Source organism: Symphalangus syndactylus, chromosome 5 (assembly GCF_028878055.3).
Source record: "Symphalangus syndactylus isolate Jambi chromosome 5, NHGRI_mSymSyn1-v2.1_pri, whole genome shotgun sequence".
Lineage (NCBI taxonomy): Eukaryota > Metazoa > Chordata > Mammalia > Primates > Hylobatidae > Symphalangus > Symphalangus syndactylus.
The window spans coordinates 62,147,558-62,167,220 of record NC_072427.2 but is presented as its reverse complement, the minus strand read 5'-3'; positions in this window follow the sequence as shown (position 1 = coordinate 62,167,220).

Sequence of the window (19,663 nt, the reverse complement as noted above, 5' to 3'; positions counted from 1 at the left end):
TGCTGCTGTTGCCTGAAATTCTACCATTAAAGGCCCATTAGGCACTGCCCCTCATTTTGTATATGGCTAGCCCCAAGAAAGATAACATGTGCAATCTCCTATAAGTCAATGGTGAATATTCACACAGAGATGTTAGTTTCCTTCCAACTGAGAGCTACAATGGAGAAAATTTTCATGAAAAGGGAGGAGAAAACAGAAAGATCCCAATCTGAGTCTGCTGCTTAAGGGAAAATCACGTGGATTTGGATCCCTGCATAGCCATATCATGGAGTCAGTAGGTTAAATGAAGGAAATGAAAGAACTCCAACTGAATCTTGCAGTTCCTTAAAAGCATCATGCTCTTCTTGCATCCAACATTTGCACAAGTTGTTCTTTCATGGAAGTCTCCTTAATCCAAGAAAGTTTCCCCTCATTTCTCCTGGCTGAGAACTTTTTAAGATCAGATAAATTATCTTGTTTATCCTATCACAATGACTAGAATATTATATATATCCAATAATTTTTAAATGATAAATGAGGAAATTAGAGTTAAAAAGGTACCTAAGGTCAATCCCACTTTGGTCACAATTTTGCCTTAGGCCACTCTAATTTAAAAAAAAAATAAAAAACTTATTTCCCCCCTGTGTCTGTATCATTAAGATGAAAACACATTTGGCAAAAAAAAAAAAAAAAAAAAAAGCTAGTGATGGATATGATCATATATTAGAATTACATGCACAAAAACCTTCAAATCCACATTTAAGAGAAAATTTTCATCTTACTAAAAATCATTAATGCTAAAAACAAAACAACTATCAATGCTACTGTGCTTATCTTAGAATATCATATCATTTAAACAAATAAGAAAAAAAAAAACTCAAGAATGCAATTTTCCTAGTTCATATAATTGTAGCCACTTTAAAGGAAAAAAATTCTGAGATTTTCTAACATTTTTAAATTAGTCAAAAGTTCCCCAAATTCTAACTTTCCACTTATGACAACTATTTTTGTTCATTTTCTACTTCTTCTGAACATTCTGGATTTCTTTCAAAATATCTTAATTTGATACATATTTAAATTTTAACATATCCTTTTCAAGAAGGAGTAAAACACATACAAAAAAATTAGAGACTAAAAGCTTCAATGAAGGCTCAAGCCAATATCTGCTGGGTTACATTCTGCTTTCCTCGTGGTGAACCCCTAGTTGACAAGAACTAGTGAATATATATATAGAGAGAGAGAGAATCTAGTTGACAAGAACTAGTGAATTGAGAGAGAGAGAGAGAATCTATGGGTCATTTCATTCTCAACTTACTAATGATTGGCACCCTCTTTAGACATTTAGTAATCAAAACCTGGGTCTAGGAGCTTTAGAGTATATTCATTTCCTTTTATAAGAAATGAAATAACATTTAAAGTCTATGTATTGATTTTCCTTAAGAAAGTGTCCTTAATGGGCTCACTAACAGGAACAAGATGGCAGGGACAGAAATAAAAGCATGGAAACTTGAAATTCTAAAGATGAGTGCTTCTCTTTCCCGGAGTAAATTAACACACAGATTAGAAATTATTTAAATTCATCATTTGATTAAGTAAATTTCTGTTAAGTGAGAAGTTTGTGCACTTAAGGTGCTTTGCTCTTTGTCTAAAGGAAGAGAGGAGTAAAATGGAAAGAAGGAAGAGAAGAATTGGAGGAAAGGACTATAGAAGATACTTACATTTGTAGTTGGATGTTATAAAACTTAAGAAAATTGGGGGTTGGTTTCTGATACAAGTTTACTGAAAGGTGATTTTGTAATGTGAATCAAAGCTTTCAAAATCTGCATATGCTTTGATTCACTAATTCCACTTCCAGAAATTTATTCCAACAAAATTATAAAACAAGTGTGTTTAGATTTAAGCATATGGATGTTGATTGATATTTATTAGAGTGAAAGCAAATTTAGGATGAGAAGTACTTGATTAAATAAATAGTATTCCATGATGATGTAGATGGATATTTGTTGACATTGAAAAATATTTGATATCTTTCGTTATGTAAAAAAGAAAATTACAAGTCAACATAATTGGTACAATCTCATTTTGTAATATGCTTTTGTGTATTTAATATATTCTGAGAATATTTTTTCTAAGAATATTCACTCATGTATATGTAATATACACCTGAGACAATATATGTGCCACACATATACACATACATACATATATGTAATATACAACTAAGAAAAATAATTAAATACTAAAACTTGTTATTAATAAAGGTTGAAATCAGTTGTTTGTTCTAGTGTTTGCATAGACTGGTTTTTAGTAGCAAACATAATACAGTTAATAAGTATAAGAAAAATAATAAAGTAAACTATTCTTAAAATCTTTTATAGACATTAAACCCTGAGAAAGATATGATGATGATGATGATATTTGCCTTTAAAGTTGACAACACTATTTTTACTAGTTCAGTTTTTATTCAAGACTAGAAAAAGGCAAAAGTGATTGATTCCTGAAAGTTTTCCTCCATCTAAGTACCTCTCTCAGACTTACTATTTATTTACCACATCTAGGACGTGACTACAAATCGGTTCCCAACTTGGGAATACACAAACCCCCCAAACTAATATGTAATACAAATTGTTTCATCATCCTATGGTTAACAATCGTGAAGAATTATTGGTATTATAAATAATATTCAATTGAAATTTTAGAACAGATATGGCTCTGCCTGAGTCGTTTATTGGAAAATCATTTGTTTCACATCAGTTTTGGCATCCAGTATTCAACGTGAATTATGTGGTTATAGCCCAGTTTATTATATTTCTGTTTGTTCCGCTGTGTATATATGTGTCTTAGGCTTTAAAAAGGTAATTTGTGCCCTCAAAATGTATTATGTAACAAATTGTGATTCATGCAAATCACTTCGATTTGTTTTCCAAAAATGTAGCCTGCTTCAATTAATCAGTTGCTATTCATTTCATATGTTTCAATTGCACTCACAACAAAAGCTCCAGTGGGTTATCACTTATATGGGGGGCTGGCTTCCAGAGGGTATGAAAGACACAACAATCAGACATTACACCAAGCATACAATTATAGTGTGTGTCCCCACAAACTCCAATGAATCACACATCACATTATGCCAAACTCCCACCTCTCTGAAGTTTCCCGTTACCCGAGCCACCTACCTGCTGTAATCACAGCATTCTGCAGTGCGTGGGTGCACAGCTTTCTACCTGCTGAGACCTATTCCATGACTCCCAATGTGTAGCAGGAATCAGCAAGTGGATTGCTATATCTATGTTCTGCAGCCTGCCCATCAGGATAAATGAGTGGCTGGAAGTGCTTCGCTCCTATGCATGAACTTTTTTTAGGGAAGAAGGAAGTAAAAGCAACATGTCAATTTCAGTTGTGCTTGGAAATTGATGCTACACAATATTTTCATGTAGATTTTTTATTCGAAATGTAAAAATGGACATAACAAAAATGTACTAGAGATGTTATAAACTGTAAAATTCTCTTTTATAAAGGTTTTGTTTTAATTACAAGACCAGTTAAAAGGTATAATTACCACACATACTTTTACTTAAGTGTTATGTTGTCTCAACCCTATCCCATAGGATGAACTAATAATAATGGACTGGAATTTGCATTTTATATAAGGTATATTATTATTTATTTTCCTAGCAATAACAGGGTACTTAGTGTCATCTAAAATAGAGGGCATTATTAAGCCAAAAGCACTTTTCTATGCCAGCTATTTATAAACTGCATGTGAATAGTTCTAAAATATAGGGTACTGAAGTGACTAATTGTGCTGGGTAGGTAGTCATTAGGAGTAAAACTGCCCACAAAGGGAAGATTTGTATATGCGGTTCTGATATTGCTCTGTCAACCATTCATTGCCAAGTTACACTGATGACAACGACACAAGATTATATTCAGGGACATTTCTTCTGGGGCCATTGCTGTGGAAACAAGTAAGGGTCAGAAGAATGAAGCATAGACATATTTCCACCATGTCTGTATACTGAGGCTGAACTACACTGAGGGAGGATGCAGAGCTCTATGCCATATGATTGGCATCCCTGTGTCATCATATGCAATCACATGGCATACCGCTGTTCAAACTTGTATGTGTTTTCCTATCAATGAGCCAAATCCCTATTCCAACAAAGTAAAGTTCACAAACAATAGTTAAAAGTATTCCAAAGGAAAATTTTCAACTTTGACATTGGTGTTAATGCATTTTACAGTTCTAAGTTTCTATTCTCATTCTTCTAATTTTTAATAAAGAAAAAATAAAAGTGAATGAACATTCGTTTTTTGAGTAATTTGTTGTGTTATTAGTAATCAGAACTTTATCCATGGCATTGAATGTAATAAGCATAGCACAGTAAAGGATAACAATTCACATTTGAACCAACAAAGGGTCAAAACAGGTAAACAACAATACCAGCGTAGCCAAGCCCTAGTACTGCAGTCTGTCTTGAGTCTAAGGCCTGTGCTCTTTCTACTAAATCAGGTGTCCTCCTTTGATTTACTACGGAAAAGGAGAAATGCTTAGCTGTAAACTATGATGAAGTATTTTTTTATTGCATTACCTATAAAAGATTTTTCTTTGTGAAGGATATATACAAAAAAATTTTTAAATAATATCCTACTCATCCAATTTCTGTTAAGAAATAGGAAGTTGCAGTAGACCATTACCGTAAGCTGAATAATACTCCCCTCTAAAGATGTCCATCTCCTAATCTCTGAAATTTGTGAATTATGTGACCTTATACGACCAATATGGTTTGGCTGTGCCCCACCCAAATCTCATCTTTAATTGTAATCCCCATAGTCCTCATATGTCATGGGAGTGACCTGGTGGGAAGTGATTGGATCACGGGGGCGGTTTCCCCCATGCTGTTCTCAATTAATCAGTTGCTATTCATTTCATGTGTTTCAATTGCACTTGTGATAGTGAGTGAGTTCTCACGAGATCTGATGGTTTTATAAGCGTCTAGCATTCCCCTTGCTGGCACTCACTCTCTCTCCTGCCACCTCGTGAAGATAGTGCCTGCTTCTGCTTTGTCTTCTGCCATGATTGCAAGTTTCCTGAGGACTCCCCAGCCACCATGCAGAACAGTAAGTCAATTGAACCTCTTTTCTTTATAAATTACCCAGTCTCGAGTATTTCTTTATAGCAGCATGAGAACGGACTAATACAATGAAAAAAGCACATTGCATGTGTCATTAAGTTAAGGATTTTTTTTTTTAAGACGGAGTCTCACTCTGTTGCCCAGGCTGGAGTGCAGTGGCGTGATCTCAGCTCACTGCACCCTCCGCCTCCCAGGTTCAAGCAATTCTCTGCTTCAGCCTCCTGAGTAGCTGGGATTACAGGTGCCCAAAGTTAAGGCTCTTGAAATGTGGCTATTATCCTGTGTTATACAGGTGGGCCCTACATAATCACAGGGTTCTTCTGAAAGGGAGGGAAAATGGTCAAAGTCAGGAAGTAGATGTAATGACAGAACTGGAATAGTGGTCTTTGAAAATGGAGAAAGGAACCATAAGCCAAGGAATGCAGAAAGCCTCTAGAAGCTGGGAAAGGGAGGGGAATGGATTCTCTTGTAGAGCCTCAGAAAGAAATGCAACTCCTGCTAACACCTTGATTTTAGTCCCATAAAACTCATTTCAAACTTCCTACCTCCGGAATTGTAAAATAATAAATGCGTGTTGTTTTAAGACACTAAGCTTGCAGTAACTTTTTACAGCAACAACAAAACTAATACAATTATCCCCACCCTAAAAATTGAAACACAACTGATAAAAGAACAAATTATACTTTTTTTTTTTTTTTTTGAGACAGAGTTTCACTCTTTTTGTCCAGGCTGGAGTGGAATGGCCTCGGCTCACTGCAGCCTCCACCTCCCAGGTTCAAGTGATTCTCCTGCCTTAGCCTCTCGAGTAGCTGGGATTACAGGCATGCACCACCAAGCCTGGCTAATTTTGTATTTTTAGTAGCCAACGATTTTTTAAAACCTAAGGGAATTAAATTTTAAAAGAGACAAGTCCTTCCAAAAAGTAAATCACATGGCCGCTTTTATTGCTGGGGAACTATAGTAGAAGTAGAAAGAGAAACTCATCTTCCATTGAGGGAGGTAAGGAGAAACCAGCACATTTAACAAAAGGTGAATGTGGGTTAGTGTGATAGACCGCCATCTCAAGGAGCCCAGCTCCTTTAGCCCAGGTTCACAGAGTGAATCTGTACCCACCCACCAACTCTTTTCCACGAGGCCATCACTAAGTTCATGGGAACAATGTGCTAATGAGTGGAGGCGAAAAAGAACTGACAGAGATCTCCTCTCCAGCAACAAGGCCTTAACCAAAGCAGAAGACAGGATACCAAAGGCTGCAGGAGGTGGGAAGGGGTCGGTGAGTAGGACAGAGATTCCTCCTGAGTTGCACAGAATATGAACTGCACCTTTCACTGACTTCAAGGCAGTAGTTTCCCACTGAAGACTGGAAGCAGGGCAGAAGGGTAGACAGAGATTTCCTCAGGTTCAGAAAAACAGGACAGGTCTGGAAACCAGTAATTCCCAATAACTCAAAAAATGGAGAGTTGAGTTTTAAAACATGGAGTATCTCGAGAAAATTACTGGTGTTTCTTTCTCAGGACTTGCTGAAAGGAAAGTGCTACTCCTGATTGCAAAGTATGCCAGTGGTGAACTGAATCTAACCAAATCTACCACTAAGCTTATGTTCAGCTCAACTACAGATTAGATTGACTCAGCACCCATCCTAGCAGCCTGATAGAGGAGGAGAATGCCATTGACTGTGGTAGCTACTATTCTTGAGACAAAATGACTGCCTTACATTAAAAATTATACAATGTGAAGAAGGAGAAAAATGTGATGCATAGGAGAAATGATGATCAACAAAAACAGGCTGACAGATGACCCAGATGTTGGATTTAGCTGACAAAAATGTTAAAATAACTATGATAAATGTGTTACAGAATCTAGTAAAACTTGATGCAGGAAGAGATTGAAAGTTTTAGAAGAAATATAAAACTATAAAAAGAAACCAAGTAGAAATGCTGGAACAATATAAGAAGAGCAAAATTCATTCAATAGGCATAAGAGTATACTGGACACATCAGAGGAAAAGATCAGTGAACTGGAAAACAGGACAATAGAAATCATCCAAACTAAAATACAAGGAATAAACAAATCTTAAACAGGAAATCCAAGACCTATTTAAAGATATCAGATCATATAATATATGTATAGTTAGAATTCCAGAAAAAGAATGAGGGAGAAGAATTATTTTGAAGGGATAATGGCTGTGAATTTTTCAAAATCAATGAAATATATCAACCCATGAGTCAGAAAAAAAAAAAACTTAGCAAGTCTCATGTAGGATAAATACAAACAAAGCTACTATAGGCAAAACATAGCCAAACTACTAAGAAACAAAGGATAGAGTATCTGAAGAATGGCCATGAAAAAAGAGACACATTACATACAAGAGAAAAGAATGGTAAGAATAATTACTGATTTCTCATCAAAAAAGGAGACCAGAAGGCAATGAAATAATATCTGTAAAGTACTGAAAGCAAAAAACAGAATGCTGTAGATAGCAAATATATACCTCAAAAATGAAAACAAAATAAAAACCTTCCAGACAAAGAGAGAATACTTCTCAAAAATCTATTCCTTTGGGTGTTCTAATAGAAATTTTTCAGTATGATAGAAAATGATACAATTTATAAGCCTGAATCTGTATGAAAAAAATAAAGACCACCAGAAAAGAAATTAAAAATTAATATTTATCCTCTATGTAGGTAAATATTTAAAATCTTTTTTTAATTTTTTTTATTTCTTTTAGATTCAGGGGATACGTGTGCAGGCATGAATATATTACATAATGCTGGGATTTGGGATTCCATTGAACCTATCACCCAAATAGTGAACACAGTACCCAGTGGATAGATTTTCAACCCTTCCAGCCTTCCCTCCCTCCCCACTTTTGGAGGCCCTGGTGTCTATTTTTTCCATCTTTATGTCTGTGTGTACCCATTGTTTAGCTCCCACTTATAAGTGAGAACATGTGATACTTGGTTTTCTCTCTGTGCATTAATTCATTTAGGATAATGGCCACCAGCTACCTCCATGATATTGCAAAGGACATGATTTTATATTTTCTTGGCTGCATAGTATTCCATGGTATATAGGCACCATTTTTTTTTTCTTTTATCTACTCCACAGTTGATCGGCACCTAGGTTGAGTTCATGACTTTGCTATTTTGAATAGTGTAGCAATAAACATGTAGGTGCAAGTGTATTTTTGGTGGAATGATGTTTTTTTTCCTTTGGGTAAATATACAGTAGTGGGATTGCTGGATGGAATGATAGTTCTCTGAGAAATCTCCATACTGCTTTCCACAGGGACTGAACAAATTTACATTCCCACCAACAGTGTTTAAACTTTGCCTTTTCTCCACATCCTTGCCAAAAAAAAAACCCTTTTTAAATACATAAATATGTAACTTTTATATATAATATATAGTACATAAGTCACATTTCTATGCATATATATTTAATACATATTAAGACTTGACAATTTAAAGAAAAATTACAACAATATATTGGGGTAATAAGACATAAAAAAGTTACATATGTAACGAAAGCACAAAGGACAGGAGGAAGGATAAATATATGCTGTTGTAAGATTTTTAAATCGTTCACCGAGTAGTAGTTGGAGGTAGACTGTAATAAATTAAAGATAAATATTATACTCCCTAGAGCACACACTAAAAAGTAATAAAAATAGTCAACAACTAAGAAAACAAAATGCAATTCCAAAAAAAATTCGATTAACCCCAAGGTAGAAAAAGGAACAGAGGTAGATCAGATAGTGTAAATTGAAAATAAGTATCAAGATGATAGAATTAAACTCAACTATTTAAAGAATTACACTAGCTATAAATGTATTTCATGAAAAGGTAGAGGTTTCAGACTGGATTAAAGAGCAAGATTCCACTATATGTTGTCTTTTAAAAATACACTATAATTACACTGTGCAGATAAAGACACTGCACACTGTATAGACAACAGATACAGGTTGAAAGAAAAGAGTGGAAAAGGCTATTGTGGCTGTCAGACAAAACAGATGTTGACAAGAAGAGATACAGAGGAATGTTTTCAAAGTAAAAGAGACAATTCAGTAAAAAGCAATAAGAATTCCAAATATATATGCACTTAATAACAGGGCTTCAAAATACATCAACCTAAGATTCCATCAATGGATGACTGGATATAGCAAACGTAGTGTATATATAAAGTGGAAGAAAGAAATGAGGAAATTCTGTCATTTTTGACAACATAGATGAAACTAGAGGACATTACATTAATTGAAATAAGCTAGGCACAGAAAGACAAATAAGACATAATCTCACTTATATGTGGAATCTAAAAGAGCCAAACTCATAGAAGCAGAGCGTAGAATGGTAGTTACTAGGGGTGGGAATGGCAGGGTAGTTAGAGAGATGTTGTTCAAAGGTACAACGTTTAAATTAGACAGGAATTTAAGAAATCTATGGTACAAAATGTTGACTATAGTTAATAATAATGTATTGTGTACTTGAGAACTGCTAAAATGGTAGATTTTACGTGTTCTTGGCAAAAATAAATATGTGAGGTTAAAAAAGTACATGAGCCAAAAACTGATGAAACTAACTAAAGAAATAGACAAGTCCATAATAATCACTGGAGACTTCAACACCCCTCAGCAATTGATAGACCAACACAATAAAAAAGAATCAGAAAGAATATAAGAACTCTGAATAACATTATCAACCAAACTGAACAAATTAATATTTATAGAACATTCCACTACACAACTCCAGATTATAAATCCATTTGAAATTCACATGAAAATCTTAACCACAATAGATTATATGTTGGGTCATAAAAGAAGTTGAAAAACTGTCAAGAATGAAATTGTACAGAATATTTCTCTTACCACAAGAGTATAAAATTAGAAACCAGTAAGATATACATAAAGTCTCAAACTATTGGAAGATATTAAGCTGTACACATCTTAAAAACCCATGTGATTAAAAAAAGAACACAATGAAAATTTTAAAAATAGTATTAACTGAATAATGATGAAAATACAAAATATGCTGGGCATGGTGGCTCACACCTGTCATCAGAGCACTTTGGGAGGCAAAGGCAGGCGGATCACCTAGGTCAGGAGTTCGAGACCAGCATGGCCAACATGGTGAAACCCCATCTCTACCAAAACTACAAAAATCAGCTGGGCATGTTGGCAGGTGCCTGTAGTCCAAGCTGCTCAGGAGGCTGAGGGAGTAGAATCAATTGAACCTGGGAAGTGGAGGTTGCAGTGAGCCAAGATAACACCACTGCACTCCAGCCTGGGTGACAGAGCGAGACTCCATTTCAAAAAGAGAATACAAAATACAAAAATTTGTGAGATACAGCTAAAGCAGTGCTTGGGATAAATTTATATTTGAATTCCTGATTAGAGAAGAAATGTTTAAAATAAATGACAAATAATTATTATATCAGAAAAGATACCTGCACTCATATGTTTATAGAAGCACTCTTCACAATAGCAAAGATATGGAAATAACCTAAGTGTCTATCAACAGACAACAGGATAAATAAAATATGGTGTGTGTGTGTGTGTATATATATATATATATATATATATATATACAGTGGTATATACACAATACATATAATGTGGTATATATATAAATCAAATACCACTCAGTTATTTAAAAAAAAAAAAGAATGAAGTCATGTCTTTTGTAGCAACATGGATGGAACTGGGGACCATCATCTTATATAAAATAACTCAGAAACAGAAATACCACATGTTCTCACATATAAGTGGGAGTGAAATGATGTGTACACATAGACATAGAGTGTGGAATAATAGGTATTGAAGATTTGAAAGGGTAGAGAGGGTGGGAGAGGTGTGAGGGATAAGAAATTACTTAATGGGTACAGTGTATACTCTTCAGGTGATGATGTTATACTAAAAGCCCAGGCTCTCCCATTGTGTCATCTATCTAAGTAACAAAACTGCACTTGTACTCCCTAAATCTATAAGAAATAAAACAAAAACAAAGTAATGACATAGAAAACAAAAAATACAGAAACTAAACAACAACTTAAATGTTAGCTCCTATTAAGGCTGGCCAAAAAAAAAAAAAAAAAAAGAGAGAATAAACCCAATTGTCATTGTTCAGAATGAAAGAGAGAATGGCACTACCGGGGCTATAGCTATTAAAAGAAAACAAGAAGATTTTTAAACAATTTTATGTCAATCTAGTCAACAATCTAAATGAAATTGAAATTCTTTGAGAAATACACATTACCAAAACTGACAAAGAAATAGAAAAACTGAATAGCCCTATATCTAATAGAATAAATAATTTGAAATAAAATTCACTGCCCCAGAAAAAAAATTGAGGCCCTTATGGTTTAAATGAAGGATTCTACCAAACATTTAGGAGGAAATAACACCAAGCTTTTAAAAACTTTTTTACAAAATAGAGAAGAAAAAATATTTCCTGACTGGTATGGAACCACAATAACCTTAATTACAAATTCAGTAAAAGATTATAAAACAAAATCAAAAAAGGGGGAGAGGATAAAATTCTAAATAAAAATCATTCATGATTATATACAAAAATCTTCAACAAAATATTATTAAACCAAACCCAACAATATATGAAACAGATGATATGTACCATAATCAATGGCATGTATATCAGGAATGCAAAGTTGATTTCACAGTCTAAAATTAATGTATTTCATCACATTAACAGAATAAAGATGGAAATCAAATGATAATAAATGCAAAAAAAGTATTTAACAAAATTCAATGTGTATTTATGATAAAATTCTTAGCAAACTAGAAATAAAATAGATTCTTCTCAATTTGATAAAGGACATCATTAAAAACTTAAAGTTCACATCAAACTTAAAGGCAAAACACTGATTACTTTCTCCCTAATGGTACAAGATTATCTGTTCTCACACACTGTTTTAACCTTGTAGTTCATCAAAATTCTAGTCAGTATAATAAGGCAGGAAAATATAACAAAAGGCATACAGATTAGAAAGGTAATAAAAAGAAAACTGTTCTTATTCCCGGATTATATGATAGTTATATAGAAAACCCTAAGAAATATATGGGTGACAGTGGAGGGGGGAGACAAAGCTACTATAGCTAATGCGCAAATTTAACTCATTTGTTAGATATACGATTAAGATACAAAAATCAGTTTTATTTCTTTGTATTAGTCCAAAAAATGAAATTTATAAAAATATCATTTATAGACATCCCTAAAAATCAAATATCTAGAAATAATCTTCCAAAAGATGTATATCATGTCCATTTTGAAAAACATGAAACATCACTAAGAAACTTTTAAAAGATCTAAATAAATGGAGAGAGACATCATGTTCTTGATTTGAAGATTTTATATTGCTAAATATTCATTCTCCCCAAACCGATCTATGGATCTCACAAAAATAACAAAGTACCGGCAATATTTTTTGCATAAATTAACAAAGTGATTCTGAGATTTACATGGAAATGTAAATGAGATCCAAAACACCTTGAAAAGAAAAATGAATTTAAAAGAATTTTTACCATCTGAACTCAAATATTACTCAAAAGCTAAAGTAATCAAGACAGTTTTCACTGGAATAAGGACAGGTTAATAGACATACATGTAAATATGCATTGATTTTCAACAAAGACACAATATTCTTTGAGGAAATCAAAGTCTTTTTAACAAAATATGCTGGAAATCCTAGACAACCTTCTGAAGAAAAAAAAAAAAGACCTTTCACTCCTATCTGATGCCATACTCAAAAATCAATTCAGAATGTATTATAGACCCAAACATAAAAGCTAGAAGCATAACCCTTCCAGAAGACGGCAGAGGAAAGTAGCTTTGCAACCTTAGAAGAAGCAAATATTTCTTAGATTCCAGGAAGATATCTTTAGCCAAGCACACACCTTGGTTTTTACCCAAGAATGAAAATATAAGCCAACAAAAAGAATGTTTAGGGAAGCTATTTTCATAGTAGCCAAAACCTGGAAACAACCTAGATCTTTATCAACAAAATCGATAAACAAATTGAAGCATAGTCATACAATGCAATGCTACTCAGCAGTAAAAGGTTATAATTACTGATTCATACAACAATATGTTGAGAAGAAGCCGTCTATATAAACTGACAAACAGGTAAAACTCACCTATGTGAATGAAATCTGAAAGTGGTTGCCTCTGGAAGAGAGGATTGACTGGGATGGAGCATAAAGGAATTTGCTAGTGTGGTGGGAATGTTCTATATCTTGTTTTGGGTGGTGAGTAAATGGGAGAATAGGCACCCCCTTATCCAAGTTTGCATTTTCTGCAGTTTCAGTTGCCCGCAGTCAACTGCAGTCTGAAAATATTAAGTGGAAAATTCCAGAAATAAATAATTCATAAATTTTAAATCCCACACTGTTCTGAGTAGTGTGATGAAATCTTGCGCCACCCCATTCCATTTAGCCTGGCACGTGAATCAGCCCTTTGTCTAGCATATCCACTCTGTAGAAGCTACCCATATGTTCATTAATCTCTTAGTAGCCATCTTGGTTACCATATAAACTGGTGTTATTGCCATGCTTCTGTTTCAGTAACCAGTAACTTTTTTTTTTTTTTTTTTTTTGCTTAATAATGGCCCCAAAGTGGAAGAGTAGTGATGCTGGCATATAGTTATAATTGGTCTATGTTATTATTCGTTATAATTGTCTCTCACTGTGCCTAATTTGTAAATTAAGCTTTATCATTAGTATGTATGTATAATTAAAAACATAGTACACAAGATATGGCATTATCCCTAGTTTCAAAATCTACTAGGGGTTTTGGAAGTACCCGCTGTGGATAAGGGGGACCACTGCATAGAACTGTCAAAACTCATAGAATTGAGTATTTGACATATGTCCATTTTATTCTGTGTAAAACATACTTCATTTTTATTGAATGTAAAAATTATGAATTCACTTACCTGAGGCACTAAATAATTCTATAACATACTGGCAATTGTCTTTGCAAGCATTTCTTAACAAATCTTAAACTGAGTTATTTTAAGATTCCTTAATAAATCGTAAAATGAGTTATATTTTGAATATAATCAAACGACTACATTTTACTCCCATTTGTGGAAAACAGTAGACTTAAAAAAAGTTATTTTACCATGACAAGGAAATAATCAGCTAGATATAAACAAGTTATTTCACAGAACAAATTGCCTTATTCCTTCCAAATAAATAACATTTTTAAAAGGAGAGTCTGTTATAGATTAAAAGAAGCTTAAAATAAATATCAACCCAATAAAGCATACTTGCTTTGGCCTTGTTTGGAGCTCGTTTTGAACAAATCAACTATTTTTAAAAGATATTTGTTAAACAATTGAAGAAATTTGAGCACAGACTAGGTATTAGATGATGATAAAGTTATTTTCTTAGATGTGGTAATGTGATACTGCGGCTACACTTAAAAAAAATCTCTCATCTGTTAGCAATATATAGTGAAGTACTTAAAGTGAAATAACATGATATGTGGCATTTTCCTTAAAAGATCCTAGCACAAATAAAAATGTAGAAGAGGACGATAAATGAAACAATATTAGTAAAACTAGACAATTATTGAAGACAATTTGTGACGGGAATGGATGGATTAATTAGACTATTATTTTATTTTGTGTATGCTGGAAATGTACAATAACAAAAATTTTAATGTATTATTATAAATGAAAAGCAGATCATTCTTTGTTTTTCCTTTTTAAACATATCCATTTTTATTTTGGATTCAGGGGGTATATATACAAATTTGTTACAAGGGTATATTGCATGAGATTTGAGCTTCTTTTGATCTTATCACCCAGATAGTGAATATAGTATCCAATAGAAAGCCCTTGGCCTTCTCCTTCTCTCCTTTTGGAGTCTTCAGTGTCTATTGTTCCCATCTTTACATCTATATGTACCCAAGATTTAGTTTCCACTCATAAGTGAGAAAATGCATTCTTTGTTTTTCTGTTCCTGCATTAATTTGCTTAGGATGGTGGCCTCTAGCAGCGTCCAAGTTGCTGCAAAAGACATGATTTCATTCTTTGTATGGCTGCATAGTATTCCATGCTGCATATGTACCACATTTTCTTTTTTTACTTTAAGTTCTGGGATACATGTGCAGAATGTGCAGGTTTGTTACATAGGTATACATGTGCCATGGTAGTTTGCTGCACCTATCAACCATCATCTGGGTTTTAAGCCCTGCATGCATTAGGTATTTGTCCTAATGTTCTCCCTCCCCTTGACCCCCCACCCCCTGACAGGCCCTGGTGTATGATATTTTCCTCCCTGTGTCCATGTATTCTCATTGTTCAACTCCCACTTATGAGTGAGAACATGCGGTGTTTGGTTTTCTGTTCTTGCGTTAGTTTGCTAAGAATGATGGTTTCCAGCTTCATCTATGTCCCTGCAAAGGACATGAACTCATCCTTTTTTATGCCTGTATAGTATTCCATGGTGTATATGTGCCACATTTTCTTTATCCAGTTTATCATTGATGGGCATTTGGGTTGGTTCCAAGTCTTTGCTATTGTAAATAGTGTTGCAATAAACATGAGTGTGCATGTGTTTTTATAGTAGAATGATTTATAATCCTTTGGGTGTATACCCAGTAATGGCATTGCTGAGTCAAATGATATTTCCGGTTATAGATCCTTGAGGAATCACCACACCGTCTTCCACAATGGTTAAACTAATTCACACTCCCACCAACAGTGTAAAAGCGTTCCTATTTCTCCGCATCCTCTCCAGCATCTGTTTCCTAACTTTTTTGTGATCGCCATTCTAACTAGTGTGACATGGTATCTCAGTGTGTGTACCACATTTTCTTTATCCAGTCCACCATAAACGGGCATCTAAGTGGATTCCTTGACTTTGCTATTGTGAATAGGGGTGCAATGAACATGCAAGTGCATGTGGTTTTTTTGGTAGAATGATTTATTTTCCTTTGGGTATATACCCAGTAATGGGATTGCTGGGTCAAATGGTAGTTCTATCTTTAGTTCTGTTTTTGGAAAAGTGTCTGTTCACGTCTTTTGCTCACTTTTCAATGGGGTTGTTTGGTTTTTTCTTGTTGATTTGTTTAAGTCCTTTACAGATTCTGGATATTAGTCTTTTGTCAGATGTACAGTTTATAAATACTTTTTCCCATTTCTGTAGGTTGTCTGTTTATTCTGTCGATAGTTTATTTTGCTGTGCAGAAGCTCTTTAATGTAATTAGGTCCCACTTGTCAATTTTTGTTTTTGTTGCAATTGCTTTTGAGGATTTGGTCATAAATTCTTTGCTAAGGCTAATGTCGAGAAGATTATTTCCTAGGTTTTCTATGATTTTTATAGTCTGAGGTCTTACATTTATATCTTTGATTCATCTTGAATTAATTTTTGTATATGGTGATAGGTAGGGATCAAGTTTCATTCTCCTGCATATGGTTAGTCAGTTTTCCCAGCACTATTCATTGAATAGAGAGTCCTTTCCATACTGTTTATTTTTGTTGACTTTATCAAAGATCTGTTGGTAGTAGGTGTGCTGCTTTATTTCTGGATTCTCGATTCTGTTCCACTGGCCTATATGTCTCTTTTTGTACCAGCATCATGTTGTTTTGATTACTGTAACCTTGCAATATAGTTTAAAGTTGGGTAATGTGATGCCTCTGGCTTTGTTCTTTTTGACTTAGGATTGCCTTGGTTATCTGAGCTCCTTTCTGGTTCCATATGAATTTTTGAATAGTTTTTCTAATTCTGTGAAAATGACATTGGTAATTTGATAGAAATAGCATTGAATCTGTAGATTGCTTTGGGAAGTAAGGACATTTTAATGATATTGATTCTTCCAATCCATGAGCATGGGATGTTTTCCCATTTGATTGTATCATCTTTGATTTCCTTTTGCAGTGTTTTATAGTTGTCCTCATAGAGATATTTTGCCTTCTTCATTAAATGTATTGCTACGTATTTTTGTGTGTATGGCTATTGTAAATGAGATTGTGTTCTTGGTTTGGCTCTCAGCTTGAACTTTATTGGTGTATAGAAATGCTACTGATTTTTGTACATTGATTTGTATCCTGATATCAGGATACTGATTTTATTTCCTGAAATTTTACTGAAGTCATTTGTCACTCCAGGAGCCTTTTGGTGTAGTCTATAGGGTTCCCTAGGTATAGAGTCATATCATCAGTGAAGTGAGATAATTTGACTTCCTCTTTTCCTATTAAGATGCCTTTCATTTATTTCTCTTGCTTTATTGCTCTGGCGTGGCTACCAGTACCATGTTGAACAGGAGTGGTGAGAGTACACATCTTTATCTTGTTCCAGCTCTTAATAGAAATGCTTCCAGCTTTTGTTTGTTCAGTAGGATGTTGGCTGTGGGTTTGTCATAGATGGCTCTTATTATTTTGAGGTATATTCCTTCAATGCCTAGTTTGTTGAGGATTTTTATCATGAAGCGATGTTGCATTTTATGGAAAGCTTTCTCTGCATCTCTTGAGATGATCATTTTTTTTAATTCTGTTCATGTGGTGAATTGCATTCATTGATTTGTGCATGTTGAACTGACCTTGAATCCCAGGAATAAAGCACAGTTGATCATGGTTGATCATGGTGAATTAACTTAAAAGTAGGTCACTCTTATCTTCCAGTGAAAAATATTCCTGGCTATTACTCAAGCTCTTGGTATGTTGCACTGAACTTTTTAAGTCATAAAATAACGAACACTAATTAAATAATTAAAGCAAATATAATTAAGAAAATCAACTTTTTATTCCTGTGTATAGCACAAAATTAAATAATTTCATATAACTATATACATACATATGAATATTATATGTTTGTATATATAAACATAGATATGAATGTATATGTGTGTATATATGTGTGTGTATATATATATATTACATAAAAACAAAGAGGGAGATATTTTTATGAATGAAATACCATTCCTTGTCTTCCCCCAAAACTAAAACAGTAAACCCAATATCTATGAAGCCCTATAAGCTAGACTTTTTTTTCCAGAAAGTTTCATGATTTTTCAGATATATAAAGTGAATAAAATTGATTTTTGCTAACACCAACTTCTGATCTCTAGAATGCATATTTAAACTTATTATTGAGCATGCACAGAGCTAAAAGTGGAGGTGGACTGTCTTTCCTATTATAATGACAATCTGCATTTGACACATTGATAATGTCTTAACCTTTTACTCCCCAAAGTAAAGACTCCTACTCTCTTCAGATTTTGTATTATTACCTCAAAAGACTTCTTTTCCACATCTTTTTTTTTACTTTTTTATAATGTCCTGAAGTTTTTTATATTAAAATATTTGATGGCTAATAGTTTCTTTGACAATGTTAGTCACATGTTGATTATGTGCTTCTATGTTTAGTGTTAATTGTAGTATAGTGATTTCCCTCATATGAGTATACTTTTAGACACAGGAAGTCGGTCACTGGTAGTGGCCCCAAAAATTGGGCATAAATCTCTGGATCAACTTTTTGAAATGATTTGGGGCTATAATGAATTGGGGTCCAAGAAAGATACAAATAAATGTCAATTAAAATTGTATTGATGGAAACACGATGCTCATTCTAGTCCTGGCTCTGCTTCTAATATGTCATGTGATTTTTTTTTTTTTTTTTTTGCAAAGTGAAAGTAAGTTTATTAAGAGAGTAAAGGAATAAAAGAATGGCTACACCATAGACAGAGCAACCCGGCTGCTGGTCGCCCATTTTTATAGTTATTTTTTGATGATATGCTAAACAAGGGGTGGATTATTCATGCCTCCCCTTTTTCAACCATATAGGGTAACTTCCTGACATTGCCATGGCATTAGTAAACTGTCATGGCGCTGATGGGAGCGTATTAGTGACGAAGATCAGAGGTCACTCTTGTGGCCATCTTGGTTTTGGTGGGTTTTGACCAGCTCCTTTACTGCAACCTGTTATTATTGTTTTTTTTAATTATACTTTAAGTTCTGGGATACATGTGCAGAACGTGCAGGTTTGTTACATAGGTATACACATGCCATGGTGGTTTGCTGCACCCATCAACCCATCATCTACATTAGGTATATCTTCTAATGCTATCCCTCCCCTAGCCCCCCAGCCCCCAACAGGCCCCAGTTTGTGATGTTTCCCTCCCTGTGTCCATGTGTTCTCATTGATTAACTCCCACTTATGAGTGAGAACATGCAGTGTTTGGTTTTCTGTTCTTGTGTTAGTTTACTGAGAATGATGGTTTCCAGCATCATCCATGTCCCTGCAAAGGAAATGAACTCATCCTTTTTTATGCCTGCATAGTATTCCATGGTTTATATGTGCCACATTTTCTTTATCCAGTCTAACACTGATGGGCATTTGGGTTGGTTCCAAGTCTTTGCTATTGTAAATAGTGTTGCAATAAACAATACATGCTATTGTGAACAGTGCCACAATAAACATACATATGCGTGTGTCTTTATAGTAGAATGATTTATAATCCTTTGGGTATATACCCAGTAATGGGATTACTGGGTCAAATGGTATTTCTAGTTCTAGATCCTTAAGGAATTGC